This window comes from Ovis aries, chromosome 19, assembly GCF_016772045.2.
Source record: "Ovis aries strain OAR_USU_Benz2616 breed Rambouillet chromosome 19, ARS-UI_Ramb_v3.0, whole genome shotgun sequence".
NCBI classification, from domain to species: domain Eukaryota; kingdom Metazoa; phylum Chordata; class Mammalia; order Artiodactyla; family Bovidae; genus Ovis; species Ovis aries.
Window position 1 is genome coordinate 42,054,492 of NC_056072.1, and position 15,679 is coordinate 42,070,170.

The window sequence follows — 15,679 nt, forward strand, 5'->3', positions numbered from 1 at the left end:
TGTGTGATATTGCGTTCATTCAAAAGCACAGCCTTTCACTTGCTTTTTAACCCTGAGCCCTCTCAAGTGGGACCATGTTCTGTTGATCTTTTCTCTACAGCTCGGCTCCTGTCTCATATCCTGTCCTACGTGATCTCTAGGTTACATATGTTACCTATGACATGAATATCATCCTTGGAGAAATAAAATAAGGAGTGTCCTTGTTGTGTTTGACTCATCTCAGTCACTTTCTCTGCGTGGGGCACAGACCGAAGGGAAAGCAGGACCTGCAGTCCATAGCCACGGAGCTCAAGGACCTGGGGGAGCGGGCGGCCTGAGGGGCCCAGCCCTCTATCTTGTAAGCCCTCTGCGTCCTCTTGCAACAGAACTCCTGGACTCATACTCTTGGAGAGAGGTAAGAAAATTAAAAGTGACAGACTTCCTGAGGTTTCTTCAGAATGGCCACGTTTCCAGGGGATTCTGCAGCTCTCAACCCACACTGAGTCCAGGGTGGCGAAAGCAGGTTTATTTAGTCCACTTGCAAACCGGACCTCTAGCTTGATGCTGAAACCATTGAATGAGTTGGTTTTTTTTGTTGTTGTTGTTAAAGAAGTCAAACCACCCTAGCACATACTTTCCCTCAAGTCTCCTATTTTGTCCCCTTTCCCTTAGAAATGTCAAATTGAATCTCTGTTAGAAACATTCAGAGTATCAGGCATAAGTCATCTTCCTTAGGTTAAAACAAAAATAAACCTGTGTTGCTTGGGTCTGTATTTTAATTCTGGCACCTGTATCACCTGTAAGCCATTATCACGTTGGGACCATCATTGCCTCCACCTGAGGGCAACTGAGTCTCTCCCCGAGCAAAAGTCCTCTTAGCAGAAAGAGTTTATGAGGCCTACTAATCTTATCCATCCTAGGCTGTGGGTTTCAGAACCTTGATCTTCTGTCTCCTCTAGGTCTTGGCTTTAACCAACATGTCCAATCAATACACAAAGCTGGTCATGACAAATCAATGCACAAACCGTTCTTCTCATTGTGGAGCGGAACAATTACTAAAATCTATTTGCCAGTAAATGTGCCTTGTCTTGTAAATCATTGGGTTGTTAACCTTACCATGGCGACATGCCTCTCTATCCAATTCAATTAACGTACAGACCAAGGTAATACTTAAGAATACATTTCAGGCAGAGGGATATACTATTATTATGTCCTCATAAATTAAACAATACATTTATTTCCCTTCTTGGAAAAAGAACACCACAGGATAAAGACAAGGTAGAGGAGAAACGGAGACAATGATGTCAAGAGCAGCTCAAGAGGATTGGAGACGAGAGAGGAAGAAGCCCAAGGACACAGACCATGTCGCCTTTGGCCACCCTTCCCTCTGGCATTGCTGAGAGTTCCTGGGCGAGGTGAAGGATGGGCAGATGGTGCACTCTGAGTGTTAGGGGCTGGAGTTCCACCTTGTGACAAAGAAATCCCTCAGTTGTACCAGAGAGCTAAGAGGTCAGGACCTGCGCCTGTCTGGTGTGACTGTAACCAAACGATTTGATGCCCCAAAGGAGTAGAAGTTCTGAGTCCTGACACTGATGGCCTCTAGTCTGGGAGGGATTCTTCTCTCTCCTAAACGTTCTGAGGGTGAGTCCAGGAAAGCTTCCCTTACAGCACTCAATCTCTCTCAGATTTCTTCCTATTTCCCATTTCAGGGGTTAGGGACAGGTTAAACTGGGCTGATGGTTTGTCACTAGATTAGATAATAGGTATATATACTTTCTTCACAAGGGACTCAAAAATCAAGCTTCTCTTCCATTTTCTTTCTCCCCAAATTCCTCCAACCTGCACCACATTCCAGCTACAGCCAGCAGAGCTTAATGCTATTTTCTATTGCTGCCCTAACAAACCAATGCAAACTTAGAGGCTAAAACAATTCAAGTTTCTTATTTTACACTTCTATGCGTCAGAAGTGGAATTCAGGCTCAGTAAGCCAAAATCAAGGTGTGGGCAGGACTGTCCACACCACTAGGCTCCAGAAGAGAGCCCGCGTCCTTGCTGGTGCAGGTAGTTGGAGAATTCAGCTCCTTGCAGTCTGAGGACTGAGATCTGGGTTTCCTCCCTGCATCTCTCAGGTTGTGCTGCTTTCCACTTCTTAAAACCAGTAGCACAGGCTCACATGCTTCAAATCCCTCCTGCCTCTTCTGGCACTTCTTTGTGGCATCTCTCCCGATTTAGCCAAGAAAGTCTTTCTGCTTTTAAGGGTTTGTCTGATTACATTGGGTGCACCCGGATAATCTAGGGTAATCTTACCATCCCGAGATTTATTACCTCAGCCACATCTGCAGGGCCTTCCCTGATGGCTCAGGGGTAAAGAACCTATCTGTTAATGCAGAAGCAACGAGTTCAATCCCTGATCTGGGAAGATGCCCCACTTGTCTCGGAGCAACTAAGCCGGTGTGCCATAACTATTGAGCCCAAGTGTTGCAACCACTGAAATCCGTGTGCCCTAGAACTCATGCTCTGTAACAAAAGAAGCCAGCATGATGAGAGGCCCGTGCACCCCAAGAGAGTAGCCCACTCTTGCCACAGCTGGAGAAAAGCCCTCTCAGCAACGAAGACCTAGCGCAGCCAAAATAATAATAATAATTAATCACATCTACCAAATCCCTTTTCTAAGGTAACATGTTTCTAGGTTCCAGGGATTCAACAGTGGTCATCACTGGTGGGCAGTGGGTGGTGTGCGTTATTCAGCTACTACCTAGGAGCAGGGCTCAAACTGGAGGGGCCACTGCTAAGAATGGAAGAAGAGAGAAGACCTGACTGTTTATTTTCTCCCTTTCCTTTCCCTCCTCTGTCCTGATACCTCCCTTCTCTACTCTGAAAGCAAAATCTGGCTACTCACCACATTCCCATTCTCAAACAGACCATCTGGCTGCAGAGCTCTCGGTGGAGACAGTCAGGAGGATAAGCTCCCGTCGCCGCCCGGCGTCCACCCAGATTTCTCTGGGTGAAATGGTCTTTTCAGCGTTTTCCCAGGAAGGGCGTCGGTGCACATCAGAATCACCTGCGGGTATATGCATCCCCACTGGAAATCTACTTCTGCTGGGCTGCTACTGGAGGTTGGCTTCACCTGGTGTTCAGTGAACTGGGAGCAGATGGCTTGAGAAGTTCTACTGCCCCGAGCGTGCTGGGAGCGACTAGGGTTCAATGGTTTTAGGAGACCCCCACCCTGGCAGATGATCCTCTGTCCGAAGGCTCTCGCCTTTCCCTACTTCTTCTTTTGTGGCCACCAAAGACTCATTTCCTCACAATAGGAAAGAAGCTTGGCGTCTCTGAGCTCTTATTTTGTCTGTCTCTTCTACTGCTTTAACCTGGGTCGCAAGCCGCTGCTTAACCCTGCACGCAGACACGTCAGTCATGAAAGGAATTCTGCTTTCAGCTTAAGGTTCATGCACGCAGCTCCTTACCCGAAATTTGCCTCCCGTGGGGAGATAAGGAAGTATGAACAAAAATAACGATTGTCTTGTCAAGATTTATAGGAACTTGTCGGCCAGACCCCCATTGGTTAGAGTCAACTGACAAGGACAAAGGGTTTTCGCGACCCTCCTCTGACCCTTGCTGGTGCCCAGACGCCTGCTGCCACCTGTCACCTCCTGACTTTAACCCCTTCCTGCCTCCTCCTTTCCTGGCATAAAAGAAGTTTGGATTCAAGCCCAGATTTAAATGGTTACTTCTGACATTAGTTCACTGTCTTCTTGGCTTGTTGACTTTCCGAATAAAGCTGCTTTTTGCTCCCTAACACCTTGTCTTTCCACTTACTGGCCTGTTGCGTGGGCAAGTAGTATGAATGTGGGCTTGGCAGCCACAAGGGTGGCCACACCTGTTGTTTCTGAGGCCACCAAGTCCCCGAGGGGGGCCTGCAGGCGGAGCTCTCACTCGGTATGCTTTGATAGTATCTGGGTTGGACAAAGTTTCCTTCGGGTTTTTCCATCAGGGCTTATGGAAAAATCTGAATGAACTTTTTGGCCACCCAATACATTGCCATGAAAGCATTCTTTGAAGTCAGCAGTAAGCTGTATGATCTTGGGGAATTTCCTAGCCAAGCCCCACTTTGCTCATCTCTCAGGCAGATGTAATAATAGTAATCACTCGAGAAGGTTGTTAACAGAGATTCAGGGAGATGCCGCCACAAAGCACAGAGCGGAGTGTCCTAGCATGGCATCAGGATGAGCAGGTTTGTGTTCACTGACGCCTGCATTATTCAAGCTGTCCCCCACCTGCCCTGTGACCTGGGCAAGTGGCTTGGCCTCCCTAATGCTGGTTCACTCTTCCCAGTAGAAAGAAAAGAAGAAGGTCTGTACCCATTTCAGGGGCTGAGATGGAAATTTCACCAAGGTATTTACTTGCCCTGGTAGTTTGCTTCTTAGCCAAAATCTGGGTAAACACAGCAGGCACGATTATCGAATTGGTGGGAGTTACATGTACTATGTTTATGCTATTGTGGTTTTTAAACCAAAGGTAGACAAACTTTTTTCTGTACAGGGCCAGATAAAGAATATTTTTGGTCTGTAGAATATACAGTCTTGGTTACAACCTCTCACTTCTGTGGTTATAGCGTGGAAGCAGCCATAGATGATACAGAAAGAAAGAGTGTTCCCATAAAGCTTTATTTATTTATGAAAGCAGCTGGCAGACTGGTTTTGGCTCACTTGCCACAGTTTGTTGACTCCTGTTTTAGGCAAATATCTAGAAGGTCCAGGTTTAGTTATAGTGATAGAATTCCTATTCTGCCTTATATATTATTGTCTTCTACAGATACTTGTGAATTTATTGTCCTTAAAAGCATATTTCAATAAATATTTATATCCATCGGCATGCCTGGAAAATTTAGATTAAAACTCATGTAAAGGCTTGGGACATATTATGAAAGACAAAAATAAGTTAATATTAAAGGACCAGGCTGCTGCTGCTGCTGCCAAGTCACTTCAGTCATGTTCAACTCTATGCGACCCCATAGATGGCAGCCCACCAGGCTTCCCCGTCCCTGAGATTCTCCAGGCAAGAACACTGGAGTGGGTTGCCATTTCCTTCTCCAAGGACCAGATGTTATGAAAAATAATGAATTTCTTTGGAAGGTTTTGAAGCTGTGGAGCTGTGTGATTTTAAATAAATTTCTTACCTTCTCTGAACTTTAGCTACTGCCTCAGTTTAATTCCAGGCTCTAGAAGTCTCTGTTTCATGAGAATTAAAATAAATCAGCATACAACAATCAGTGATATAAAGCTCTAAGCACAGTGCCTGGTGCATGGAAAATACTCAGGATCATCACCTTTAACCTCTCCTGTCACCATTAGACACCTTATCATGAGGAGAGTTTCTTACTTACAATAAAATTAGTCAAAATTTATAGAGGGAATCCTGAGGCAATTGACTAGCTTTGGGCTTTCCCAGTGGCTCAGAAAGTAAAGAATCTGCCTGCCAATTCAGGAGACCCAGGTTCAATCCCTGGGTTGGGAAGATCCCCTGGAGAAGGAAACGGTTACCCACTCCAGTATTCTTGCCTGGAGAATTCCATAGACAGAGGAGCCTGGTGGGCTACAGTCCATGGGGTCGCAAAGAATCAGACACAACCAAGCAACTAACACTTTTACTTTCACAGGGGGACTCCTGAGGCAACTGCCTAGGTTTACAATGAATGGTGAAGTAGACTTTGGTGGGGGTGCTGATTAGCATTCTGAAAAACTGTCTCAAGGTTAAACGTGAGTCAGTAAACCCATCTCATTGACTTATAAATTACAGGCCAATGGGTTCAACAGTTGGGTTTAGATTTAATTATTAAAGGATTTTTTTTTTTTAAATTTGAATGTATTTGAGCCACAACCTATCAGGTAAACACAGTTCACTGTTGTCTTGATGAAAAGTAGCTACACACTGTTAACATTCTGGCTCTGACTGGATAGCTGACTTCTGGTCTGAATTTTTGATCCTTGGTTTCACTATTACAACCCCACCTTCTCAAGTCATGATCTCATTGCCATCAATATATCTAGAGAAAGAGTCCTTATCTTGTCAAAAACATATGGCCAGTTCCCAGAACTAACGTCATCTGAGGCTGCCAACAAATGATGTAATGAGACAACAGCAAAATGAGATATTTACTTCCTTCCTCGCTCAGGGCTGCCAGGCCTCACATGTAAAAGGCTGTTTGAGACTCTGTTCTCTCTCTCTCTGTCTCTCTCTCGCACACACACAGAGGAGATGTTCCTTTAGAACTATTTATTCATTTTGAGAATGACTGCTCACATTCTTGAGGGTCCAGGAGCCTTTGAGGACACACTCACGGGAGCTCACCAGAGGGCATGCTCTTCAACTGTGGAGTGATGTGACTTGGGCAGTGGCTCAGGTGGGGCGTGAGGTTTTCTCCTCCCTGATCAGGGTCAGACAGAGATGCTGATGGCAAAAGTCAGGCTAGAAAGGGTCCTAGAGGGATGCTCCTACTATATGAATATCTCTGCTTTGCCCCTAAAACTGCATTAACGCTGAGCAGATGGTGCATTTGATTTGGATCCACCATCTAGCCAGCCAGATGAGGCCCTGGCTGGTATTAAATACTTATTCAGGATCTTCTGTAGCCATACTTGGCCTTGGACTCTCAGCTGCCGTGTTCTTAGTGGGCACTGGTGTCCTGGAAGCCACAGAACAGGCATTCAGTGAACTCACTTCACCCAAACCAGAAAGTCAAGAGGACAGTAACATTGGTAATAATATTATCAATATGAGCAAGGAGTAAGAAGACATTTTTTAAAAATATATAAATCATATTACATCATTTCCCTGCTCTGAAACCTCCAGCCTTCTCCCATTTCCCTGAAGTAAATCCAACCTTCCCATGAAGCCTGCAAAACCCAGCAGAACCTGGCCACCTCTTCCCTCCGCTTCCCCAGTCTTACCTTTCTTTTTATGACAGTCTTATTGACATAAAACTCACGTTCCATCCAATTCACCCATTTAGAGGATACAATTCAGTGGTCTTTAGTATGTTCACAGATGTATGCAACCATCACCGCCATTTTAGGTAGCTGCTATCACACTAAAAAAATAACACCGCATCTATTAGCAGTCATGCCTCACTTCTCCTGACCTCACAGGCCCTGACCTTCTGCCTCTATAGACTGAGCTATTATGAACATTTCATATAAATGGGCAGTATGGGGTCTTGTGTGACCATCTTTCATTTAGCATTTCTAAGGTTTGTCAGTGTTGTGTGTGTATATATATATACATATATATCTCAATACTTCATTCCTCTTTGTAGCTGGATGATATTCCACTGCAGGGATATACCATATTTTCTTTATCCATTCATCAGTTGATGACATTGAGATTGTTTCTATTTTTTGGCCTTATGAATAGTGCTGTTGTGAACACTTATGAATGTCATTATATGTGGCCACACATTTTCATTTCTCTTGGATATATACCTCGGAGTGGTATTTACTGAGTCATATAGTAACTCAGTGTTTAAACTTTTCATCAGTTTGGGGAAATTCTCATCCATTATTTGTTCATATGTTCTTTCTGCCCCTTCTCTCTTTTCCTCTGGGACTTCCAAAGTGCATATGTATAAATAACTTGGGATTTCATCAAAATGAAAAGATTTTTTCCCTCAAGGATACCATCAGGGAAATGATAAGGGCTGTTTCCCAAGGTGGATGCAGCACCTTGCATTCTCACAGCAGTACATGCAGGTTCCCATTTCTCTACATCCTCACCTACATTATCTACTATCACATCCAGCCTCCAATGTCTATCCCCCACCACACCTCCCTGCCTCCTCAACCCAGTCACTTTTCTCAGCATGTATCAGCATCCCTAATTATTTTACTAGGCCGTCTCCCCTCCTGGATTTGCCCCGGTGCTTAAAACAGACTGACACCAAGTGGGCATGCAGTAAATATTTGTGTAATGAATAAAAAACACTACTAATGTTTTAACTAGTATTTAACGGCACTAAATATTGCTACTATTTATCAAAATTGCTAAGAAATATTAATGTTGACTCCTAATAAGTGTGTATACTGTTCATTATTCAAGCTAATGTTTCCGTTAATGTTTAGCACATGCCATACGCAGGGTAAGGCTTTTCACAGGCCGCTCAGTTAATCTTTGCAATAGTGTTACATCACAGCAGACTGCTTGCTTCCGCGTTCCTCATTTCCATGCATACTATCAACACAAACAAGGACAATAATGTCATAAAGTAATAACAGTATTTATTTTTAAAGATCAACAAACTTAAACTGCACTCATTGTTCCACCCTTGGGACCTTTCTAGTGGGAAAAGTGTTAGTCGCTCAGTCATGTCCGACTCTGCAACCCCATGGATTGCAGCCCACCTGGCTCCTCTGTCCATGGGATTTCCCAGGCAAGAGTGCTGGAGTGGGGAGCCATCCCCTTCTCCAGGGGATCTTCCTGACCCAGGGATTGAACCTGGGTCTCCCTCATTGCAGGTGCATTCTTTATGGTCTGAGCCACCCAGGAAGACCTTCTAGTAGAAAACGGCACTGAACCACGGTGATTTTTGCCCCATCCTCATCTTCACCTCCCTGAAGAAGGAAATTCTAGCGGAGAGCAAAGCGCACTCACCAGGCAGATGTTTCAAATCCAGTTTACCAGGGCAAATAAAACGGTTATTGCACCTGACATGATGCCTGCCCTTTCCTCCTCAAGGAGGCTCCGTGGTGACACAAGGTAATTGCCCAGTTCCTCTTGGGGTCCTGGAGTTATGCAGACAGGCTGCAGCAAATCTCCTGTTATCTTCTGATAGCTTCTCTAAGAACTGGCCAATTACCTTCTCCTGTGTGTCAGCTTCTGGGATGTTGGTTAACTTGATTTTTTTTTTTTTTCCTCAGAAAAGTTACATCTTGGTTTCTAGAGGGTCTTGGCTTTAAACCTAGTAATTTTCTGACATTAACTTCCCATGTGCACTTCCTGAGGAGTATCCCAGAAATGTTCATGTATGTAGTAACTAGTGTGCATCCCCTTGGCTCAAGGGTCTCTGCAATTCTAACCACCATTTTCACAGCAACAATGTTCATTTCTATGTCCTTTTATTAACAGTAACTCTGCAGAGTGTACTTGGGATGATCTAACTTTAAAAACATGCTCTGCAGGTTCTCCGGCATCCTCAAAACTCACTTAAGGGTTTCTGGAACACTTCAAAGAGATGGGGAAGGGGGCTCATACTTTAGACTGAAGCTGTCACTAGAACTTTCTGGATGATGGAAATGTTCTATATTTGTACTGAACAATACAGTAACTAGGGCTTCCCAGGTAGTACAGTGGTAAAGAATTCGCCTGCCAATGCAGGAGGTGCAAGAGATGTGGGTTTGATCCCTGGGTCGGGAAGATCCCCTGGAGGAGGATATGGCAACCCACTCCATTATTCTTGCTGGGGAAATCCCATGGACAGAGGAGCCTGGTGGGCTACAGTCCGTGGAGACGCAGAGTCGGACACGACTGAGCAACTTAGCATAAACACACATGCAGGAGCCGCCAGCTATAATTGGCTATGAGCCATTGAAAAGTGGCTAGTGTGACTGAGGAACTATGTTTTAAATTTAATTTTATATAGCCGCAAGTGGCCAGGGGGTCGGGTAGAGGGTACTATAGTAGAGAGCTCAAGTCTAGAGCATCAGAGGGTGCGGATTTCTGACAGAGTTGCTTCGCATTCACAGCTGCCTCCAGGATGTGAAGCAACAGTGAGGTGTTTTATTCCTCAGCAACCTCTGGAGACCAGCTGGTCGTTATCAGTGATGATGGCAGTAACAATACAATGTACGTGGACCTTTCACACAATCTCGCCTAAGTCTTCACAAAAATCTGTGAATTGGGCACTGCTGCTGCTGCTGCTGCTGCTGCTAAGTCGCTTCAGTCGTGTCCAACTCTGTGCGACCCCATAGACGGCAGCCCACCAGGCTCCGCCGTCCCACTATCCCCATTTAAAAGAGAGTAAAGAGTGTGGTCGATTGACCAAGGTCACAGAGATTTTTGGACTCAAATGTCTCTGTGCTGTAGTGCTATGCTCACTGCCTGGCAGTTTTCCAATTTTACTAACACTGTCTAAGCAAGACTGTCCCAGGTCCCAGACAGCTGCAGCCTAATAGGAAGGACGAAATGTGAGCCCCTGTTCAGGTGAGAGGGCTCTGATAATGGAGAACAGAGTCGGGGAGAAGGAACGAGAGATGCCCTGAAGGCCACGGCTCCACCGCCCCTGGCTGGGCACTGGACTCAGGCTTTACGTTTGCCCCATTTGTTCCTCATGACAGTGCTCTGGGAACGGAATTTCATCCCCATTCTCCAGTTGAGAAGAGGAAGGCTCTGAGGGTTTATGTAACTTGCTATGATTTGTCCAACTTATACAAGTGGCAGGAACAAGATTCCAGCTCATGTGTTTCCAGACACCCCCTACAAAGTAAATGGTCAGAGCCAGATAAAACTGGGGCCGAAATGGGAATGCAGCGGAGTCGTGCTCTTCATCAGCAAGACCACACAAGTGCCATCTTCAATTCTCCTGAGATTCTCTTCCACGCTCTCCACTTGGACGCTACGGCTCCAGTTTCCAGGACTCAGGGATTCTGGGTGAGACACAAGAAGATGCTATGAGAAGGACTTAACAGAGGCCTGTGGTCACGTTGAACCCTGTCAACACTGGCAGTGTTTTGTTCTTTGAATGATAATAAACACATGCTTTAGTTAATCTTGATTCAGAAATTGGCAGGAAACTCACAACCACGTGCCCTGGTGCCCAGGTTCAGGGAAGACGAGTGTGTCATGCACTGACTGGACACCCACTCACATGGAGGGGAGTTGGGGGGATGGCAGGTAGAACAATGGCCTCCAAAGATATCCTTGTCCTGACCCTTGGATCCTGTGACTATGGTAGGCTACATGGCAAAGGGAACTGGGTTGCAGATAGAGTTAAAGTTGTGAATTGCTTATTATCCCACATTATCCAGATGAGCCTGGGGTAATCATAGGATCTTTCAGAGCGGAAGAGGGAGACAGGAGAGTGAATCGGAGGAAGCTATGACTATGGAATAAAAGGAGGGAAGAGAGACACAACAGGGCTGACTGTGAAGACAGGAGGAGGGAGCCATTGGCTAAGGTATGCAGGCAGCTTCTAGAAGCCAGAAAGTGTAAGGAAGTAAATCCTCCAGGAAGGAAGATAGCTCTGCCAACATCCGGACGTTAGCCTCGTGCAGTCAGGCCCGCGTTGCTTTCTGAGACTGTAGGAAAATAAATGTGTGTTGTTTGAAGCCACTAAGCTAGTGGTAAGAGGAAACTAACATGGTGCGAGGTGAGCAGGGAGCTGAGACGGTGCGGCCTGGGAAGGTGACGGTCTGCGGGGCTCACTCGGATTGTGACAGACAGACCCGGTGCGCACTGCCAAGCACCCTTCCTGCCACTTGAGGGCCTTTCTCGAGGTTTGGGTGCAAAATAAAAAGGTACAAAGTGCATTTCCCGACACAGGTTGAGCCCTCTACATCATAGAGACACTTTAACACAAAACCAAAGCAACAATTACCACCCACCCCCCTCTTCCTATTCAGGTGGGTGGGATTCTTGAGACCTGAAGTGAGACCAGGAAAGGTTTCTTCCCCTCTTTTGCTTCGCCTAGTAGACAGCCTTGGGATACACTCAAGGTCCTCGCTAGTGGCGGCATCCCTTTCCTCCCCGGTGTCCTCACGCCAGGCCCAGTGAGACTGTGTGAAGAAGCCCAGGCTTGTAGACAGGGGAGGGCAGAGTCCGCGGAGGACACTCCTGCTGCTGGCCAGCTGCTCAGGGGAAAGGTTCAGACGCGTTTTTGACCGAGCGCTGTTTAGAGATGAAGACAGACTTAATGGAGGACAGTCCGCTGCTCTCTGACCTTGGCTGTGTGCTTTGCTCCATCTCCTGGCAAGTCGAGCAGGAAAAACAAACAATCGCTGATGAGCTGGAACATGAGAATGGAAAGGGCAGATGGCGATGAGCTGACTCCGAGGGAGGCTGAATCGAGTCCTAGGAAATGCAGCTCTATTATAACCACCCCGAGGAAAGAGGGACATATTTCCAGAGGGTTTTAAAGACAAACACAGTTTTCAGGTTTCAAGGACTGAGGTGTGGGGCCAGGCACGTCTGCGAGTTGTGTGATCTGGGGCCGGTTTATTCAGCCCCCAGGAGGCTGTCTCATCAGCTCCATGTTACTACCTGGCCAACTGATAGTGATGGGGTTTTCTGGGAAGGCTTCCCTGCAGCCAAGAGCAGAGGCCCACTGCCTCTGGCTTAGATCAAGAGGGGTCCATGCAGGTGATGTGAACATACTCACAGAGCCTCTCTACACCTGACAGGAGAAGCTCTGACCAGCTCATCTCAGATTCTGGTTCATTCCAGGCCCTACTTACCCAGAATCTGTGAAACCTTTTATTTATTTATTTTTGGATTAATCTTTTAAAGGATTTCTTTCTTTTTATAATACTGAGTTAGTCAGCATACAACGAAGTGCCTAAAATAGAAGTGTGTGGCTCAGTGAATTTTTACACACACCCATGTAACTACCACCCACAGCAAGACACCCACTGGGGGTCAGCAAACTCAGACCTGTAAGCCAAATTGCATCTGCCACAGTTTTGTGAAAAAGAATTTTATCAGAACACAACCTCACTATGGTTTGCGTCTCGTCTATGGCTATTCAGCTTCAAAGCCTGAAATCTTTACTAGCTGGCCCTTTAAGACAAAATAAAAATCCGCCGACCCCTGACTGGTGGCTCAGATGGACTGCCTGCAATGCAGAAGACCTGGGTTCGATCCCTGGGTTGGGAAGATCCCCTGGAGAAGGAAATGGCAATCCACTCCAATATTCTTGCCTGGGGAAATTCCCATGGATGGAGGAGCCTGGTGAGCTTGGTGGGCTACCGTCCATGGGGTCGCAGAGTCAGACACAGCTGAATGACTAACACTTTCACTTTCACTGACATAGAGGGAGCCCTATGTCCCGCCCCTATTGATTTCCCCCAAGATAACCACTCTTTTGACATATGTTACTGTAGGTTAGCTTTGCCTGTCTTGAACTTCATATGCATGGAATATTGTAGTTTTTATTCACTCAGCATGACTGTGAGACTCATTCGTGTGTTGAGGCACTTTCACTCTTGAGCACACCACGAATGCGACAGCGACATTCCAGGCACCCTCCACTCTGTCCCACACAGCAGGCTGGCTGCGCTCGCTGGCAGAAGGTGTGCCTGTCACTGGCTCCACAGGGCCCCCAGAGGCTCTCGGAGGCCCTCTCGGCAGTGGCGTTTCTTCTGTCTGTCCATCTGTCACTGTCTCCATCTCTCTCTCATCTATTTCTGAGCAACAGATACCACTGAAAATCTGACCAGAGCTGGAGATCCTCTTCTCAGATAAATGCTTAGATACTGAAATGCTCAAAGATTAACTTTTGTTCCTGGTGTTTGTTATTTTTTACTTTTGTTCTCCCTTTGTCAGTGAAACAGATGTCAGAAATCCATCTTGGATTCATGAAGCCTTGTCTCTCTTAGAAAAACAAAGGTGGGAGAGAAGACCTCGTTATTAGTTTTAGCATCATCTGAATGGTTAGGTGCAGGACATGTGCCCCTGTGGTGGGGGCAGCGGGGGTGTGGCAGGGCACTTCGTGTTCTGAGGACCTCACTCAGGCGTTTGTGTTTCTTGGTAAATGAGGACAGGCCACTGACTCAGCCCTGCAGTGGCTGCAGAGCCCTGAGGGTGGGAGCCTGGCTCTAAGGTTCTGCTCAGGTGCCCCCTGCAGGAACAGTACAAGCATCGTCAAAACAGAACAACAGTGGTGTCTGCTGCTTCAGGGGTCGGGGGTGTGAGACTGCGGGGGGTGAGGAGCATCTGCAGCGGATGGGCCAGTTTCCAGAGTTCTGCTGACTTGGCTATGAGAACTGGAGAGAGCCCTTAAGACTCAGGAAACTCGCAGTTCTTGATTTACTCAGGAGTAAGGGAAACTTAAGAGAATGATAGTGAAACTTCAGCCAAAGAGGTGTGTGAGTAACAGAGCAATTAATCAGTAAGAGATGTGATCTTGCACCTTAAATTTGTGAGGCAATTCATACCATTTATACATATAAAAGGCTTCCCAGGTGACGCTACTGGTAAAGAACCTACCTGCCCATGCGGGAGGTATAAGAGATGCCGGTTCAATCCCTGGGTTGGGAAGATCCCCTGGAAGAGGGCGTGGCAACCCTCTCCAGTATTCTTGCCTGGAAAGTCCCCAAGACAGAGGAGCCTGGTGGGCTATAGTTCATGGGGTTGCAAAGAGTTGGATACAACTGAAGTGACTTAGCAAGCACGCATACACATAAATCCAAAATTTCACACATAATATAAATGGGTTCATGAACCCCAAGCTAAGAAAATAAGTTCAATACTCTATCCTTTCTGCTTCAGTTCCCACTGAAATAGGCAGAGCCTTTCTGTGCTTAAATCCCCAAGACAGCGGTATTTGGCTAATATTTTTAATTAGGCCATGCAAATCCCACTCTCTAGCCACTGCATGGATTAGTTGTCCTTGGGTCAGGCTCTCAGTCTTGGGCTGGATCAACCATAATGGAGTGGGGGTGCAGGGGAAGGGTGAAGCCAAGTCCTATGACTTCAAACATGGTCCCCTGGGCAGTAGGCCTGGGAGTAGGGCAGTGTCCCATAGCAAGAGGCATGAGCAAAGCAGACACTGTGACTCTCATATCCGGTCCAGGAGGCTTGGAGATGACTGATGGAAACTGCCTTGCCAATGCAACACTGGAATCAAGTAGGTGGTCAGTAAATGGTAGCTACAAAGGGGATGAAGGAGAATTATCAATCCTCAGGATGTGAGTCAACCTCTAGAGAATCACTTCCTTCCTGGGGACTTCTCACTGCTCTTTCTCTGGGTGATTCAATGACACCAGTAAGTGTTGAGACCAGATATTAAATGTACACAGGTTGACAGGCTTGTGGAATGTGGGCATTTGATGAAGACATGCACTGAAAGAAACTAGAAGAGGGAAATTAAAAGTACCCCTCAAGTCATTAAAATACACGTAAGATTGAGAGTTTTGAAAAATGAATCACTTTAATAAATACGTAAAGACTAAATAAAGATAGTACACAGCAATCTGAATAGGAATTTTGTCTGAGTGATTTGAAATTTGTTCATCTCATAAATTTATGTAATTAAACTCATGTCACAGTTTGCTCTTGCATAGCACAACAGAAGCGCAGAATTTTTACACCATTGCTAGCTAATCAGGATGACGTGTGAGTCTATTTCTTATTTTAAATTTTTTTTTAAAATTTTGTGCTCAAGCCCTGTTTCCTCTTTCAAAACCTGATGTCTTCGTAATTATAAACAGGCTTCCCAACTCAGAACTTGAATATATTTGGCTCTATTCTCTTTTCACACTAAATTAGTTTAGGTGTCATTAACAATTTAAAAAGAGTTAACAAAAGAAGATGTGACCTGGATTCTGGAGACAGGGTGGAGAAAATCTGTTTCATTCAGGACTCAACTAAGAGAAACATATACTGGTTCCAGGATGAAAGAGAAGTCCAAGAACCTCTGGATTTTATTTTTATCTTCTTGCATTGGGGACTTTCTTTTAGAGGAAATAAAACCTTCTTCCAAGGACGAAAAGATATT

The 15,679-nt window shown here is 45.9% G+C and overlaps 1 long non-coding RNA gene across 2 annotated transcripts in view; it reads right to left on the bottom strand.

Annotated features, from left to right (window-relative positions):
* Positions 1 to 2,971, bottom strand: part of LOC132658181 (uncharacterized) — a 130,860-nt gene extending 127,889 nt beyond the window's left edge. For both annotated transcript variants that reach the window (XR_009597426.1, XR_009597425.1), the window contains exon 1: positions 2,879 to 2,971. This is a non-coding gene — a long non-coding RNA (uncharacterized LOC132658181). The remainder of the gene's footprint in view (positions 1 to 2,878) is intronic.
* Positions 2,972 to 15,679: the final 12,708 nt, after the last annotated feature.